Here is a 19,888-nt window from a genome sequence, read left to right on the forward strand (position 1 = left end):
CCCAAAGGCTGCCGCTCCTGCGGAAAAAAAACTCTCACTTCAACTGAAGCAGACCTCGTCAATGTCCCTGTTTAAACACAACCTTGACAAGTGGATGGGAGACTGTAAATTCACCCTAGGGGTGGCACCTATGTCCCTCATAGACAGGGGCATTCAATGCTGATCACAGATTCACTCTACTATATGGTAAGGAACATGGGAACGACATGCCTAGTAACCTCCTATGAACCTATAGATTACTGAGAGTACAGTCTAAGGTAAGTATAGTCTAAGATATTTAAACCAATATCCCAAAAAATATTGTTTTATAAAAATGAACCCATTTTATACAATAGCAATACTTTTGAGTGATCAACCCTACACTGAAAAATTATACAGCTGTCATCTTAATATAAAACATTCTAACAAATTAGCATCTGTAGAGTTAATCATATCTATGTTCAAATGTATTTTTGTGTATTTTATTTTATTTTATGTATTTACATAAGATAAGCTACGTTTTTGCATAAAAAACACACAGAACTGTCTAACAGAGTAAAAGAAATGTCATGGAGGGTATTCAGAAAGATTTACAATGCTGTGGTACCGCGTTAAATGTCAATGATGATGTACTGCAACATTGCCAGTGCTGCCTAGTTATATAGTAGGATCAGCAAATTACAGGAATTCTGGGAAAAGAGCTACATAATAAATTACAGCAGCTGCATTACTAGCAAACACCATACTACTAAACTAGCAAAGTGGCAGTCACATGACCAACGTGACAAGAACAGTACGGCAACATGTCCAAAGCTATGCACATTCAAATGGCCAACAAGGGGTCTCCCAGCTGTAAAACAGGCACTGTGAACAGGCCACAAACAGCCGGCACAGCAAAGTGTAATCTCAGTTTATCAAGCAAATCACATACTTTTTTGAAGAGGAACAATAGACAGGAATGATAACAATGAATCTGTATGAGGAGGAAAGAGGAAGTAGGGCAGGGGCAGACAAACATAAAATGCAGAAAGACATAGGAGCGGTATGGACAAAAAGGTATGTGGGGGGGGGCAACATTAGATGATGTAGGTATACAGACAGATGGTAATAGGTGATAGAAAGGACTGGCCTAAAAACAAGATATAGGGACTGACAAGAAAGGGCAGCCTCATGGTGGGGGTTACTGAGGAGCACATACGAGGAGGAGTATATATTTAAGCAATAACCCACGCCTGGGAGTGGGTAATGCTGGATTTACCCACGGTTGATGTGGTTTGGTCATGAGGGCGAAGCCTGAGTGGCCAAACAAAGACAACCGTGGGTAAATCCAGCATTACCCACACCCAGAAGTGGGTTATTGCTAGTATACAATGACACTAGTGACTGATGCATACTGATTTTGGATGCTGCCATTGGGAAATTTAGGCTCTTATGTTTGTAAACTTTATCATTGTTTGTAAGTTCCATGTGGAATGCTGGCAGAATGCTAATGTTATTCCATCTGAGCTTGTATTAAGACTGGAGCTATACGTACCTGAGCATTACTGTAGGAAACTGAAATAAGTGAACCTTAGAACATTACAGTGTGGAAACACAATTCTGGTGTATAGTTACATACACTGTAAAGAATTCATGCAGCACTGGTGATAAGCTGAATAAGAAAGTGAAGCAACTGTTAGATAATTTTCATATAACTGTATGTGGTGGTTAAAAGACCTTGTTTATGGAAGTATAACTTCTGTGCTGCAATGTTTATGTCTAATTCTGTTTCAGTACAACTGTTTTATGGTAAGTACATATTCATGTAAGGATTGTTGGTCAATTATTGTAATAACAGGCAAAACCTCTCAACTGCTCTAATCATTGTACTCATTTTTAAGTATAAAAAAGTGTCCTCATTTCTTATCTGTTCTATCCTGACCCTCTTTGCTAAGAATCTGTAGTTTTATATGCTTATTTTCTCTTTTTTCTTCTTTTGCAGTTACTCTACCTACCAGCTACTTAGTTATACTGCAACAGTGTGCTGATTCCTGTTCTCTGGACCTATCTGCAAGCTGCCTCTCAGTTAAACAGGACACTTTAAAAGTTTATCTTCTGGTGTCTTACAAGCACCCTGTGTAGGTTTACATTTAAATATCTTTGTATTCCTGACACTTTGCACTTTGTACAATACCATTCTGAGACTTGCACTCTAGGACCTGCACCCCCCCCCTGCATTTTCCTTGCAGGACTTTAAATCTTTATTTCTACTTGGGTAATCTTGGGTTTCTGCTGACTTACTCCCATTAACATTACCCTCCAAAGAACAGTGTATGTGTTCAACTTTCCTTATATGTAGGGTAGCACACACTCAATCAGACCAATGTTGTCCCCACCTGAAACCCTCTTTAGCCAACCCCACCTTTACGCCCACTGCCTAATAATTTCCTTTACAGTCATTCCCAGTGGAAAAGTTTGAATTTGGCTACAGAAATCAAGTATAGCCCAAATAGACTATATTTACCACTTACCCTGCAATACTTGCCAAAGGTTTTAGCCAGCTCCGTTTGCTCTGCTCACTCCGCTCCCCCCTCCCTACCCCCAAATCCCTCCCACCCCAGCTGTACTCAAATTTAATCTAGCAAAAGACCGCTCCCACTAATATCCAACCAGTCAACTCATACCTCCTATAATCTCCACCCCTCTATTCCTCCTTCCTACTTATCATACATCCTAATCCCAACAGTCATGTCACTAACTACTACAATTATAATCCTTTGCTGCACTATTCTAACATTTACTACATCTTACAAAGACATTTTCACTCAATTCTCCCAACCACTTCCATTGCACTCTCTCAACTACCCCTCTCAAATTCCCACCACACAATTTCACTACTCCAACCCCAAAATGCCTCCTTCCACCACACCTACCTAATTACCAAGCCCGCACCTCATCTGAATGCAAATTATTTTTAAAATACCACAAACATTTCACTGCATATATAAAACATATCCTCCGCATTCTCTCTAAACGTACTCTCAGTGGAGACGTGCACCCTAACCCTTGCCCCAATTTCTCCAACCTCTCCACAAAACCCCCTCCAAATAGCTCCTCTATCACCTAAATCACACTTAATAAAAAGCCAACAGACCTCCTCATTATGTCTCTTAACCTCAGAAACATCTGTAACAAAATCCAAGACCTCCAGGCATACATACACCTGTATTCCCCTGACATCCTTATCCTAACCGAATCTTGGCTTAAACCTCACATCAAAAGTGAAGAAATACTCCCACCTGGATATAACATCCACCGCAAGGAGAGAATATCCAGAAAAGGAGGAAGAGTGGCACTGATGTATAAACATCACCTCAATATCCAAATTCTCTCCCAGTCAGCTCCCCAGCTTGACAAGGAAGAAATCGTCTATGCTACCCTAAAATTAAATCCTAAGAAAGCAATCAACTTAATAGGCTGCTACTTCCCTCCAGGCCAAAATATGCCCCCCTTGAAAACCTATTAAACTGGGCCAATCTTTCCCTACCCCAAGAAACCATCATACTCGGTGACTTTAACATCAACTGGCTATCCTGCAATAGTAAACCCCCAGAACTCCATCTAGATCTCCATGGCTTCTCACAGCTTATACAATCCCCAACCAGGATAAATAAAAACCCCAAAAATCACACCATTCTTGATTGGGCCCTAGTCAACAAAGATCCTCACTTTTACCTGGCAGGCTCCTTACCTGACTCCCTAAGTGACCACTCCCCAACCTTCCTACTAAAACACCACATAAATAGCAACAAACCCATTGTCCACCAACACATTTGCTACAAAGCTAAATTTAACTCCAGCTCCTTCACCACCTCCCTACAAAAAATAAACTGGTCACTCCTAAAATACCTCAACCTAGATGAAACAGTCCACTACTTTAACAGCACTTTCCTCAACATCCTTAACTCCCATGCCCCCCAAAGATGAACCAAAATCCGAACTAAAAAAATCCCCCTGGCTACAAAAAAACACCAAAGACCTTATGAAATCCAGGGATAAGATATGGGAACAATGGCGCACAACCAAAAACCCCTCAGACAGGCAACTATTCCTTGAACTACGTAACAAAGTCAAAAAGCAAGTAAAAGCAGACAAAGCCCTTTTCTATCAGACATCCCTAAACTCCTCCCAAAACAGCCCAAAGCAATTCTGGTCCATAATTAACTCTATCCTCTGCCCAGGAAAGGTAAACACCCCTCCACCAACCACCCCTCTCTTCACCTGTAGCATAGCTGACTCTTTCAACAAACATTTTACAGAGACCGTTCTATCCCTAACTAAAAAACACTTCCCTACATCAACACCCCCCACACCCAAACCAACTCCACCCCTCCCTCCCTTCTTCCTTTCCACAGTACCACATCCAACATAAAAAAACTATTGACAAAACGTAAACCCACAAGACTAGCAGCTGACAACCTGCCCACAGAATACCTAAAAATAGCAGCTGATGTTTTAGCTTATCCCACCTCCATATTAATCAACCGCTCCATATCTAAGTCCTATGTGCCAACCTTATGGAAAATATCCCACATCATACCCCTACACAAAGACGGCCCCTCAACAGACATCTCCAACTACTGCCCCATTGCCATCCTCTCGCCTCTCTCCAAGATACTCGAAAAATGTATCATCTCACAGATCTCCAATTATCTCCTAGACAATAATCTCCTCTCCTACACACAGCATGGTTTCAAACCGTACCATAGCACCACAACTGCTCTGCTCTCCTTCACTAACACCGTTCTCCAACATAAAAACAATGGTCTTTTCTCCTCTGCTGTATTTCTTGAGCTATCGAAGGCTTTTGATATTGTATCACATGATCTTCTACTCTCTGCACTCTCCAACCTCTCCTTTTCCATACCTGCCATCAGTTGGTTCCACAGCTATCTACACGGCCGCCAGCAGTCAGTTGTCTGGCACAATGATCTATCCCCTCGCCTCCCTGTTACTCTTGGGGTTTCCCAAGGCTCCATCCGTGGCCCCTTGCTTTTCTCCAGTTTTACCAATGACCTGCACACCGCCACCAAACATGCCTCCCTCATACAGTATGCAGATGATGCCACTCTCATCTGCTCAGCTCCAACTCTAACAGAACTACAACAGATCACTCAAGCATCTTTCTCTTCTGTTGAAAGTTGGCTATTAAATGCTCAACTCCTCCTCAACCCAAATAAGACCAAACTCCTCATCTTTCAACCCTCAAAATCTACCCCGAACATCCCCCATTTCAACATACTTGCCAAAGACAACACTTCCATCTCACCAACAGCCCACACTAAGCTACTCGGTGTACAGATTGACAACAAACTCAAATATGACACTCACATATCACTCTCAATAAAAAAAGTCCGTAAAAACCTGGGTGCCTTTTATAGAAACCAACAATACCTAACCAAACCAGCCAGAATCTCTACTGCAACTTCCCAACTAATCTCAACCCTACTGCATCACCCATACTCACAAATCTTCGACAATCAGACCTAAAGAAACTCGAAGCCTACTACAATAAAATTGCAAAATTTGCATCAGGGAATTCCCACCGCAGTCACCACTGTGTCTCCCTTAGAAACCTAGACTGTCTTGAGCTCCCTCAGCTCCTACACCTAACCCAACTTACCTTTGCTCATAAACTTGTAAACCACCCTCTTAAAATTCCCTCACTTCATACACTTCTCCAACCCCACCAATCATCCAGACCCCTGCGCTCCTGCAACAAAAATCTACTCCAAGTCACCAAACCCAACAACTCTGCAGGGGAAGCGTATTCTCCTACTCCATATCCAAAATTTGGAACTCACTTCCCACTGCCATAACTACCCTCCCTTCCAGCAGTCTCTTCAAAAATGCTCTTAAAGCACACCTAAAATCTCACTGGCTATGTCCTTGTCCATACCCCAACTAACCCCCCCCTTTCTCCTGTACCACTAATTAGCTGCCAGCTCTACTATTAGCTGTCAACAGGTTATCAGTATTTCATATCCTTTAACTAGCAGATGATTGCAGTATGATGTTTACTCTTTTCTCTATGTGAGAAATTAATACTACTAGGCAAATGTCTTGCACCTTATATTGTTATTATACTCTGACATATATCATTACCTGTCAGAATGTGTCTTTGCTATAAATAAGCTGTGTTTTTTTTTTCCTCCGAAATGCTAGATTATACTCTTAAATTATGTGAAATTTTGCTTGTCTGAATATATGGAGCCTTCCTTGTGATATTATACTCTGACATATAGGTCATTTCTCCTGTTGAACTGTGTCTTTATTATAATTATACTGTTTCTTTTTTCATCTGATATGCTAGATTGTACTCTTATATTATGTAAATCTCATATGTCTGAATATATGGAGCTTTTCTTCTCGGGCCTCCACTGAAAATGGGCATATACCCAGTCGGACTTTCCTGGTCAACAAATGTAAAATAAAATAAATAAATAAATAAATAATTTAAGAAAAAAATACTTACTTTTCTTAAGTAATGGCATTTTATAATGCCTCCGTGCTGTCCTTCTGCAGCTGTCTCTTATTCTGCAGCAGTACATCAGAGCTGTGGGTGGAAGCAACGGAGAAAGCAAGTTTTCCGTTGCTTTTTACAAAATGTCTCACTATGTTAAAGGAGTTTAACATAGCGAGACAGCTTTACAAAAGGAACGGAAAAAGGAAGATCTCCGTTACTTTTTTAAAGCTGTCTCGCTATAGCTAACATAGCGAGACAGTTTCTAAAAAGCAACGGAGATCTTGCGATCTTCGTTGCTGTAAAAACGACTTATACTAATGGAAAAAGTCCGGGCAACCGGACCTTTTCCCATTAGTATAAGTCTTTGATTTACAACGTGCACGCTGACCAATTAGCGTGCACGTTTTGGAATATTAATGGGGGGGTCGTTGTATAATTATATATATATATATATATATATTTATATATATATATATATATATATATATATATATATATATATATATGTATATACACACACACACACACACACACACACACACACACACACACACACACACACAGTAGCTCACATCTATACACATACCAACAACACACAAACACAGCTATACCACAAGCAAGTATGGACTGCATACAGTACAAAAATATGTTTGGTGCTTCAGTGTAAATATTCAAACCTTCTATTTAGTTCCAAAAGGGACTCACTTTGTACACGTCTGCAAGATCAATTTAGATCCATTTTTAACTAAAACTGTGTCGGCTGATGGTCCTGGCTTCTGTGTCATGAAAATATGCCCAACACAATCTACCGAAATTGCTCAAATATTACATATCATTTACTTGTTGACTGAGAAAGTCTGACTTGATAGATCACATTTTCTGCAGAGACTGAAAGAGAGAAAAGTACAGTTTTGTACCTACCATAAATGTAGATGTTCGAAGATCCACATTGCTGCAGTCATAACCTGTGGGTAGTCCGCTGTCCTTGGTCGGCCCGAATACCAAAGTGTTAGGCTGGCGTCGGTCATGGTCGCTCGGATCTGACGTCAGTACGCCGTGGTACTAAAGCGCATGACCGACGTCATATCCTCTGTCTTTCTTGCCCCAGATGTCAGAAGGCCCTAAAAAGAAAGGCCATAGCCAAAAAACAGAAAAAACATCCAACCACCCATGTACAAACAATATTTACAACCCAAACCACACAACCACCCCAAACTACAGTGGGGAAGGAGGGAGGGTAAATTAGACTGCAGCAATGTGAATCTTCGAACATCTACATTTATGGTAGGTACAAAATTGTACTATGTTCTTCATCTCACATTGCTGCAGTCATAACCTGTGGGTAGAATCCCAAAGCAAAGGTAAAGGGAGGTTGGCAAAATCATAAAGCATTGGGAGCTGCTAACATGCCCTGTAAAACTGCAGTGGCAAACCCAGCCCTAGATTTGGAATAAAGAGGGAGATGGTAATGTTTAGAAAAAGTGTGCACTGAACTCCAAGTAGCTGCCTCCAAAATATCTTTAGTAGCTACACCCCTTAAAAAGGCAGTAGAAGTGGCAGTAGCCCTAGTGGAATGAGGTCTGATTCCAGCCGGAATCTCCTTACCATGATGAGAATAACAAAAAGCAATACAATGGCCAATCCACTTACAAATAGTTTGTTTAGAAACAGGCTTCCCCTGAGAGCCCAAAGCAAAAGAAACAAACAACTGTTGAGACTGTCTGAACCCTTTAGTTCTGCTCAAATAGTAACGCAACTGCCTGTGAATATCCAAAGAGTGCAAAATTTTCTCCCCTTTATTTTGGGGATCAGCATAAAATGTAGGCAAATGAATAGATTGGTTCAAGGCCACATTTGAAACAACTTTAGGCATAAAAGTAGGGTTAGTACACAGGGATACCCTATCCTTATGAAAAATCGGGAAGGGTTCAACTGCCATTAGAGCCTGTAATTCAGATACCCTTCTAGCAGACGTAATGGCCAACAAAAAAGCAGTCTTCCAAGACAAAAACTTCAACTCAGATGTAGCTGCAGGTTCAAAAGGAGGTAAAGTAAGTTTTTCCAACACAAAATTGAGATCCCAGGAAGGAGTAGGAGCTCTACGTGGGGGTCTTATGTTCTTTGCCCCTCTAAGAAATTGCTTAAACAAAGGATGAGAGAATAATGGTGGGTCACAGTCATAGTGAGCAGAAATGGCTGCAGCATGAACTTTTACAGAGGAGAAAGACAAACCCTTGTCTAGTAATTCTGTAAGATACTGAAGTGAAACACTCAAATTAGGTACTGAAACATCAAAGCTCTTTGCTTTGCTCCAAAGAAAAAATCTCCTCCATTTATCAGCATAAACTTTCCTTGTACTAGGCCGTCTGGCCTCCAAAATGACATTCAAAACTTGTTGAGGAAGCTGCGACCCTCCAGGGTCTAGAACAGAATATGCCAGGCTGTCAGATGCAGGGACTGAATCCTGACATTGATGAAATGATTGCTTGCCTGGGACAAAAGGTGTGGAATTGATGGCAAAGGCCAAGGAGGCTCCCATACTAAACTCCTCAGCAGAGGGTACCAGTGCTGACGTGGCCAATCTGGAGCTATTAGAATCATGGAGGGCTTGTCCTGTCTGACCTTCAAGAGCACCTTGGGAAGGAGAGGCAGAGGAGGAAAGGCACAGACGTGAAGATTGTTCCAACTGAATGATAGAGCATCCACTTTCCAAGCTTTTGGATGAAACATCTTTGTGCAAAACTTTGGCAGCTGGAAATTTAGTGGAGAAGCGAACAGATCTATGTCTGGAGTCCCCCAAATCACTGTCAACTGTTGAAATACATGAGGATCCAATTTCCACTCGTGGGGATCCACCATCTGTCTGCTCAAAACATCCGCTAAGGAGTTCTGTGCTCCTGGCAGAAACCTTGCCTGAAGAGTGAGGTGCAAACTGAGAGCAGTCTCCCACAAAATCATAGCTTGCCTGCAAAGAGGGTACGAATGAGTTCCCCCTTGCTTGTTGATGTACCACATGACAGTAGTGTTGTCTGTTTGAATCAACACTTGTCCTGGGTGAAGTAGATCCTTGAAAGCCATCAATGCAAATTGGACTGCTAACATCTCCTTCATGTTGATATGCAAATGTTGAAGTCTGGCAGGCCACGTGTCTTGAACCCATTTTCCATTGAGGTGTGCTCCCCAAGCCTTGTCTGAGGCATCTGTCGTTAAGATCTGACTCGCCTCTGGTCGGGTCACAGAGAGTCCCTTGTTTAGGTGACATTCCTGAGCCCACCACAAAAATTCCTTTTGAATGCAAGGTATTATCTGAATGACAGTGTCCAAATCGTGGCAGTGTTGAGTCCATACACTTTTGAGATACCATTGTAGCTTCCTCATATGCAGTTTGGCATTGGAAAGCACCAGAATACAAGATGCCATGAACCCCAAGGCTTGAAAGACTGTCCTTGCAGTCAGCCTGGACAGTAGAGACAATTGTTGGAAGTAAAGGGTAAGATTTCTTTGCTTGTCCGGGGTCAAAAACGCCATCTGAGAGGCTGTATTCAGTCTCACACCCAGAAAGCACATGTCCTGAGAGGGTACTAGACTGGACTTTATTTCGTTCACAGAATACCCTAGGCACCTTAACACTGCCATAACATACTGTAGATGGTGAAGTAGCTTGTCTTTGTCTTGAGCAAGAATCAGGCAATCGTCCAAATAAGGATAAATTTGTATTCCTCTTAACCTTAAGAAGGCTATCACCAGAGCCAGAACCTTTGTGAACACCCTGGGCGCAGTAGATAAGCCAAAGGGCAATGCAGAGAACTGATAATGTAAAGTCCCAGCCCGAAAACGCAGGAATCTCCTGCAGCTGGGCCTGATAGGAATATGAAGATAAGCCTCTTTGAGATCCAGAGTTACCATCCAGTGATCTTTGCCTAGCAGAGGCAGAAGTTGTTGCAAAGTCAACATTTTGAATTTTGGAATGTCCAGGTATGTATTGAGAATAGACAAATCCAGAATTGGCCTCCAAGAGTTTCCTTTCTTTGGTACAAGAAACAGGCGAGAATAAAATCCTAGGCCCACTTCTAACAGAGGGACCTGCTGGATAGCCCCCATTTGTAGAAGTAAAGAAATCTGTTTGTGAGCATCCACCTTTTGCTGAGGAGGAACGTCTGGCATGCCTTTGAAAGGAGGCAATGTGTGGAAATAAAACTTGTAGCCTCGGTGTATAATGTCCAACACCCATTTGTCTTGGGTGACTAAAAGCCAATTTTGCCTGAAAAGTGCCAACTTTCCTCCCAGAGGAGCTGCCAGACAGGAAAGATCTGGCAGCTGAAGATGTAGGTCATTGGGTCTGTTTACGAAAGGACTGGCCCCTGCCCTCACCTGTAGACTGTGCAGGGGAACTCCACGTCCTAGGCCTGAAAGAACCCTGTGCATGAGCTCTGCCCCTACCACGTCTAGATCTGCCCCTAGACTGTAAATCAGAAGAAGGGTAAGCCCATCCCTTAGTAGGCCAATTTCTGCTAAACTTAGGGGGCTGCACCTGTAAAAAATCCTTAACAGTCTGCATAGACTTAGCTTTGTCTTCCATTTTCTTCAAGACTGACTCCACAGGAGAACCAAACAAAACTTCAGACTGAAGGGGAGCATCCAAAATTCGAGCTTTAACATGCTCTGACAAGTTCTGATCCTTAAGCCAGGCGTGCCTACGAATAACTGATCCGGTGGCAGCCACCCTGGAAGAAGCCTGTAAAGCATCAAAACCACACTGCAAAGAATGCTTACCCACCTGATCAGAGGCATGAACCAAATCCTGTAATTCCTTACACTCTATGCCCTCTGCTAAAGCATCTACCTTAGATTTTAACTGACTAAGGAGAAAATTCTGGTACTTCAGCATATGAAACTGGCAATTCAAAGCCCTCATTGCAAGAGTGGAAGAGGTATACACTTTTTTACCCCACCTATCCAAAGCTCTGGAATCTTTATCCATAGGAACTGGATTCTTTACAACAGAAGCCCTGACACCCTTAGGTCCCTGGCTAATAGTTTCTGGGTCAGCCCTTGGGCTCTTATACAAATATTTATGAGCCTCTGGCACTCTGTAATACCTGTCTGGCTTAACCGGGGCAGGAGGCAAAGAGTCTGGATTAAGGGAAGCCTCAGAGAAAACATCCTGAACAACATCCAAAACAGGAGGTATAGCCAAGGGCCTATGTTGTGGTAAAAACAAGAATTCCCTAAGCCTCTTTCGGGAATCTGAGAAATCCTGACCTTCCCATTTAAAATGCTCCCTCATAGAATGCAGGGTTTCTGAAAAAGAAAAATCCTCTGGAGGGGAAGCAGAAGGACTAGAATCCTCTGCGTCTGAATCAGAATAAGGGGGAAAATCCTGAATGTCTTCAGCCGAAGACTCTGAGTAATCTGAAGAATGTTCCAATCCTTCCACCTCTGGCTCCACCCTAGGCCTCTTATCTGGAGGGGGCATAGAACCTCTGATCAAGGTAATCAAATCTTCTGCCATTTTAAGCATGTGTTTTTTAGGTACAGAACCTGCAGAACTAGGACTGACGCCAGAGGAAGACAAACCAGGCCTGACCTTGGAAGGTACCTTAGAGACAGAGGGAGAAGGCCTAACCACCTTATGTAAAGAAGGGAGTACAGCAACCTGAGAGGCCCCCTCAGCCTGACCCGACTCCTGAGAGGCCACATCTTGCAAAATTAAAGGCTCCCCCTGAGACTCAGCTGAAACCTCGGCTGGATCCACAGATTCCACCGTAGTTTCTAAAGAACCGGCGTCCGGAACGGACGACTCATCCTGCTTGGACTTTAACAATTTTTCCTTACGCTTCTTAGCGGTAGCGGGCGTCGGAGGATCTAACGGCATATTGTAATTACACCGCTTACCGAAGACAAGCCTAGCACAATCTAACCTACGTTTAATGGTGCGCTTATTAAATCTAGCACAAAACCGACACCCGACTACGTCGTGCTCAGGCCCCAAGCAAGGAATACAGAGAGAGTGGTAATCCCTATGAGGTATCTGTTTCCCACAAGAAATACAATTATTCACTTTTTCTGACATCCGGATTTAACTGAGGCAAAAAAAGACAAAAATATTCCCCAACGGGGTACTTAGCCCAACTTGGTTTTCGGTCTGAAACTCAGAATACGAAAATTTCAGGACGCCGAATGGCACTTGCAAACGCTGCTTCTGCTTCGGACCATGCGGCAAGAAAGACTGAGGATATGACGTCGGTCATGCGCTTTAGTACCACGGCGTACTGACGTCAGATCCGAGCGACCATGACCGACGCCAGCCTAAAACTTTGGTATTCGGGCCGACCGAGGACAGCGGACTACCCACAGGTTATGACTGCAGCAATGTGAGATGAAGAACATCTCCACAGACATTACCTAAGGTAGGTGATTACATTATCTATGTCAATTACAAAAATATATTTGTATAAGTGCAGTGTATGGTTGCACTGGAAGAAAGTGTGTGACGAGATTTAGCACTAAAAGATAGTATTCATAAGGGAGGACAGTTAAAGCAATTCAGGCTGAAGTGCTTCTGTTGCTCTGTATAATTTCATGATCAGCTTACGTTAAGACATTCTTTTACAGTAGCCCTGAAAAGCATGGTGCTTATGTTATTCCTATGGTCAGAAAAGTCTGCTCCAGGCTTTACAGAACTACTCTGTGACATAAATTTTTACCTTTCTGGCAACCAGCTGACTAACAAATGAAAGGCAGTCAGTTGTACAGATAATACTTTTCATTTGTGAGCCTGATGTTTGGCTCTGTCATGACACTAACTCATCTTTTGTCAGGTTTATGAACAAATATCTGGTAATGGATACCAGACATTCACATGAATACTGAATGCTAAATGTCTTGACAACACACTGCATAAATGCATTCCGATCACTTTGTTCACTCTTCTGTCAAAATCCATCTGTACTCTTTGTTTTCTATTAAAAACAGATCACAACAAGGTAAAAAAACATTTAAATGGGTACACTCACACTACCCTATACATTCAGGCTTATAATAAAACAAAAGCTGGTATAATGACAGAAAGCATGTCACACTAGTGTTTACTCTTCCACTGGAACTCACTATCACCGCAGAAGTCAGTACCAAAAGTTACATTCTCACCAGTCCCAAACATCCTCTTTACACCATTGTTACATGTCTAATATTAGTCTGCACAATAGAGGTTATTGCCACATGCCTCAGTTTCCATATTTGGCATCAGTAGAGCATGGCATAATGTCAGTAGTGGCCAAGTACTGTTCTGTAGTTTCTGTCATCTTCCCTAAAATATAACATTTCAATGTGCAGTGTCTTCTGCATCATGTTTCGGATCCCAACTCAAATCAGTGTCCCTGTGGTCAATAGATAACATCACAGGACATTCTCACTAGCAGTATGTTTTGCACAGTATCTATAAGTCTGGTAGCAAAGGTCCTCTCAATGATCAATGCTTAGACACTCAGAAATTCAAGGATACTATTGGTATGGTAGTCAAGAAAAGATGCCTTTATTTGCAGATAACGTTATTTTATACCTAATAAAAACAGAAAAGGATATTTCAGTGTTGTGGATACAAAATTAATGAAGATAAAACAAAGGCAACAGCTGTAAATTATGTACCCACACACAAACTGGTTCAGTAATACCCATATTTATGGGAACATGATAAAATAAAGTACTTTGGAGTATGGATTAAAAAGGATTCTGTTACGGCAGCTAAGGAAATGTGGGAAGAGACTAAGCAAAAGTTAATACAAAAACTGAGAAATTGGAAGCTTTGTTTTTATGAATATGGATAGTAAGATGCAAGCAGTCAAAATGTCTTAGTCCCTTTAATTTTATACACAGGTCAGGAATATTTTTATCAACCAGAGAAGTTGTGGATAGCAATTAATAAAGAGTTGAAGGATTTTGTATGGGAAGGGAAGATGCAAGACTCAAGTGGGATAAGCTGATATTTCCAATAGAACAAGGTGGTTTGGAATTACCTAATTTGAAGAACTACACAGTTAAGGCTTCTGTATATAGCACAAGCAGAAAGCTATAATTCAAAGTGGAAAGGGATGATGACGAAACACGGGGAAGTGCAAGAAACAGAGAGGCTGGGATTTTGGATGCAGATCATTCAGGAGAATAACAATAATCATACTGAATATCATATTCATAAAGTAGTAGAAAGCATTCTAAGAAGTAAGCCAACACAGGAATGAAAAAAGGAGATTTTGCCGATACGGATGACTGCAATTAGGGTACAGACAATAGGCAAGAGGGGGCTGGAATTTACTTGAGAAAACTGGCAAATGAACCAAGGTATTGGGAGAAAATAATTAGAGAGGGAAATGTAACAGAATGAGAAGAGGCCAAGAATTTATTTGGACTACAGGCTAGAGATTGCATTCTCTATCAAGGATTGATATCAGAGTATAGGCAAAGAGAAAGAAATAGAGGGATCCTAAGTGAAAGACCAGCGCTGGTACAGTTTTTAGTAGAATCTAGAGCAGAAGCTGCTGTTAAAAAGGGATAATTAGTAGAACATATAAAATATTGCATAACTATAAGAATCAGTCAGTGGTTAGGAAGGATTAGGAACACAGACTGGATAAGCATTTCACAAGGAAACAATGGGGGGCTATATGTACGACTCCCAGATATGCTACAAAGTCTAGAAGATTTAATACCTTTACTTGGAAGTGCTTACATGGGTATTTTTGTATACCACAATGGGGAAGAAAGAGGTAATTGGGAATGTATTTTCTGGGAATGTAATTAGTAGGCAGACTTTAAAAATTCCCTGCAGACTACTCTATCGGAAATACTGGCTGAGCAAATTGGTATAACTAAGGAAATGTTTTTTTTTGAGCTATGATACAGAAGCAGAACTGCCTATACATAGTAAGGTCTTGCTGAGTCTAATTATGGTGGCTACCAAAAAAGCAATGACTACAAAATGGAAATTAAGGTCTAAACCAAATGTACTACAAGTAGTGAAAATAGTAACAGAAATAGGACAACTGGTAAAAGGATCTTCAAAAAAGGGTAGGAGCAAATTATATAGAAAAAAATGGGAATTGTGGGAACAACACATGCAGAATATTGGTTTGGAGGTGGAATGACATTTAAAAGAAAGCAGTATTTGAATGGGCTGTGTAATATTTGACCTGGATAGATTATTACTGAAGTATAATGTTTGCAACTAAAAATATGCCAATATGGTTTGTTTTCATTTATATAAATCATATGTATGATTGCCTATGTCATAAGTGATGATTTAATACAGATGTTTCTTGTTTAAAAAATTATCAAAGCTTAGATGTCTTCTTCTCAGACATCCATCTTGGCAGAAGTCTTATAATTTTGTTATTGAAGCAGGTGTGCTTCCCTCTGGCATATGCCATTGTGTTAAAACCATTTAGAAGAGTACAGCCCCCCCCCCCTTTTTATTTTATTTGCAAAGTCAAGATCAAGACCTAAACGTTTTCAAAAAAAAATTCCCTTGTTTTGGAACTAAATGATGAAATATTCTAGGTAGGCGAGACAACACTAGTAAGTACCTGCAACAGCATTGGATGTACTATGTGGGACTGTTTCACAATGTTGTGTGCTCCAAGAAGTCCCAGAGTTTCAACCCAGCCACTTGCAGTTGACTTTGGGACAAGATGATGACAGAGAAGATGGTGACATGGAGAGTGACTATAATGGGGGCTGGCAAGAAGTTTCTGGCATGAAATGATGAAGGGAGAGACAAGGCAGCATATCATCTAGGGTCTCCACCTGGTGAGCCTACAGGAAAAAATGTATATGCTTGTATTTTTCATTAGTGACACCAAGGCAGCTAAACAAATGCCTTCCTGACTTCTACCTCTGGGCTGAGTCTAGCGACATTAACATCAACCCCTTATGCTAATATGTCTGGCATTAGACTGACGTGTACAGAACTGTCATAGAGTGGGCCCCAAAGTCTCACAATCAGTAATGCCTCGCAGATGCTGGACCATGAAGTCTATTCCCCTTGTCTCCTCTCCTGTTAGCTGAGTCAGACTTACTCGTTAGGGCTGAGGAGATGCCCATAATTCTCACATCCACCTGGAAGTCCATGCCTCTTCAATACCTATTAGGACTTGACCTAATGTGTGAGGTACTGTATTTTAGCGAATATTTGGTGACGCTGATGAAAGGTCCTGTGTGCACCTTACCAAACACCTGACATCCAGCATCTGCCTGATACTCCCATGTCGTACCCCACATCAGATGACTGCAAACAGTCACTCTCAGAGGTAGAACTGTGGCAGTGTCTGCCTGTATTCCCCCCAACCAAAATCAGTCTAGTGGGGTGACTCTGAGAACACTGAGGTTCCTGTCTCTGTGACGGACAGGGACGATATGACCTCCTCCCCCCAAAGCCATCCACTGTGACTTCTCCTCTGGGAAGATTTTGAGGTTCATGAAATCCTCCTTCTGCTCTTGTATCTTCAAATCAGAAAAAGCTTGACCTGTACCTGGCAAAGAAGAGCAGAAGCCTTAGATCTAGCCCTCACCTCAAGCTATCCTTGAGAATGGCATTATAATGCTTTGCAGGGCCAACATTCATGTCTTACATTCTAGATGGCAGATGTCCTCTACAAGTCACAGTAGAGTGAAGCAACAGTTTAATTAAGCACCATAACGTTGATCCACATGTCATTTCTGAAGTGCATCATAAGCTGCAGAAAGCAAAGCACTTCTCTAACCAGACAACTGTCACACATTCCACAGTTTTTTTCCCGCATGCTTTTTTCTCTGTTCATTTCTACAGTTTAGCAGCCCCACCCATGAACCAGTCATACCCAATCCTCCTCTATACATCACACCCCACAAGCTCACAAATGGGGTGCAAGACAGATATGGCCCCAATCGCCTCAACAATTTGTACCCTGTTGTGGCTCCAATGAGGGCAGAGCTCCAAACTGACTGGGGGTGGGCATAATTTAGGCAAACACAAAGGAATTTTGTGTTCTTGCTAGTGAAAGTGTTTCAACGTATCCTTAACCATACCCTTTGTTTACTGCCATGAGCAATGCACTACAAAGGGGTATTCCCCTACGTGTGTGTGTGTGTGTGTGTGTGTGTGTGTGTGTGTGTGTGTGTGTGTGGACCCACAAAAACACCTATAAGGGCTACTCCCAGTGGTTTGGAATTATCAAGCTCACATCCTCACAATCAAGACCACTGCTGATATGCAAGCTTCTGTTTGAATGGTAGCAATAGCACCCGCTCCACTCCCCCCCCCCTCCACAAGATGAACAAACCATCATAAGCCCTCACTCCCACTTCCGTACTCCTCACTTGGCTCTTCCAGCACCCAAGCAGCTTTTCAAACTCAAAGCATCTTACTCACAATCATGTCTTTATCCCTCCACTTCCCACAGCTGGGCTTGGACCATACAGTTTTAAACAGGGACAGTAAGAATCTTTCCCCTGTGAGACTTCGAATATTCACGGCATCAACTCTTTCTCTATCTCCCAGTTCCAATCCTTTCTTAATAAATCACGTGCTGGAAAAGCTTACAGATCTATCGGACCTAACATTAAAGACCCTCATTGATGGGTTCTTGGTTGAGCATATCTTCGTAGCATTTCTCTTTAAAATCCCATACTCAGTCATGTCTATACTGTTGTATACTATGAGTTACATGTTAGCCACATAAGCACTCACATTCCCAGAAGCCTAGAATTCTGTTTGACTGCTGACATAGTTCATATCTTGATACCTGCTATTATCAAAAAAGGCCTACATTCATAATCCTTATGCACGAGCACACCAAGTGCCTGTGTGCCCATCAGATTACTGGTCAAGACCTGCACTGAAATTGGCTGCACTGTCTCAAGGAAGACATTAGCACTAAAAATTATTATAAGTGCCTGAGGGTCAACCTAGCTACTCAAAGGCAGAGGAAGAATACATTACCAGACTACTTTGCAACAAACTAAATAGCAGCAGTGAACAGCTTTTCATATGGAGAGCGGTGTAGTTCTCCTTGCAGTGCCAGGAATAAATCAGCATCTCCACAAGGATGAACACCGAGCGGGACTATCAAGGCCTGACCTTCCTCAATATATATAGTACTCACCAATAATCTCCACACTGCAACTAAACTTGCTACCATCGAACAATATGCAGATGATTCCACTGTCATCAGTGTCGCACCCTTCCTGCCACAACTACAAGAAGTTACCCAAAAATCCTTCATAGCAATCAAATCTTTCCTAAATAAATATCAGCTCATATTAAACCCCAACAAAACAAAAATAATGATATTTCCCCAACAACAATCACAAAACAAACGACCTTAACCAGGACTTTAAAATCACCTCATCCAATCACACACTAATTGAACCAATCTTGGAAACTAAGCTACTAGATGTCACTACTGATAATAATTTAAAATTTGACAAGCATATATCACTTGTAATTAAAAAGGCCCACATGAAATTAGGTTCTCTTTAAACGATTTAAGACTTCCCTAACCAGTTCTTCCAGACAAGCAATCACCAGGGCCCACCTACTATCCGCCCTATTTTATGCCTCCCCTATAATCACAAACCTCAGGAAAACTGACTTAAGCAAACTTGAAACATGCTACCAGAAGACAGCCAGATTTCTTGCCAACCTACCCCATAGAACCCATCACTGCCTTGTTCTAAAACAACTCAAATGGCTAGAATTACCTAACCTCATATTTTTATTTTATTTATTTAACATTTACCAGAAAATTCCGACTTGGCACGCAGCCAATTTTCAGTGGAGGCCTGGGGAGAAACACTCCAGATGTATGTCTTCATAACATGGGAGGAAACTGGAGCACCTGAAGGAAACCGACACGAATGCAGGGAGGACATGCAGACTCCGCACAGAAGGCACCCCAGCTGAGAACAGAACCGGAGAACTTCTTGCTGTGAGGTGACAATGCAACCACTGCACCACTGTGCCATCTATTGCCCTATTCCACTCTATAGTACACCTACCTGAGAAATGCCCAGCCTTACACAACCTAGTACAAATCCACTTCAACAACAGGACCCTGTGATCCTCCAACAAACTACTAGTAAAAATGACAAAAACTAACAACAGCTTCGGAGACTCTCTATACTCTAATCACATCTCTAAAGCATGGAACTCTATCCCTCAAAATATACTAAACAAAACCAACGCAGCACAATTCAAACACCTGCTAAAGATCCATCTAAATGACAACTGGCTATGCTCTTGCTCCTCACCATGCTGAACTTACTTGACACTTTCCCATCTCAGCCTACTCTGAAACTCTTTTCCCACTTACATCTCTGATGTATATATAACTTTTGACAAAAATTACTGTATTTTATTGTATGTTGTTGGAT

General features: G+C 41.8%; 1 protein-coding gene across 1 annotated transcript in view; it reads right to left on the reverse strand.

Moving 5' to 3' along the window:
- Window positions 1-19,888, reverse strand: part of PREX1 (phosphatidylinositol-3,4,5-trisphosphate dependent Rac exchange factor 1) — a 2,105,011-nt gene that overhangs the window by 385,018 nt on the left and 1,700,105 nt on the right. The gene's annotated exons all lie outside the window — the stretch shown is intronic.

The sequence above is a fragment of the Protopterus annectens genome, chromosome 12.part0, assembly GCF_019279795.1.
Source record: "Protopterus annectens isolate FY-2018-M chromosome 12.part0, PAN1.0, whole genome shotgun sequence".
In the NCBI taxonomy this organism is placed as follows: domain Eukaryota; kingdom Metazoa; phylum Chordata; order Ceratodontiformes; family Protopteridae; genus Protopterus; species Protopterus annectens.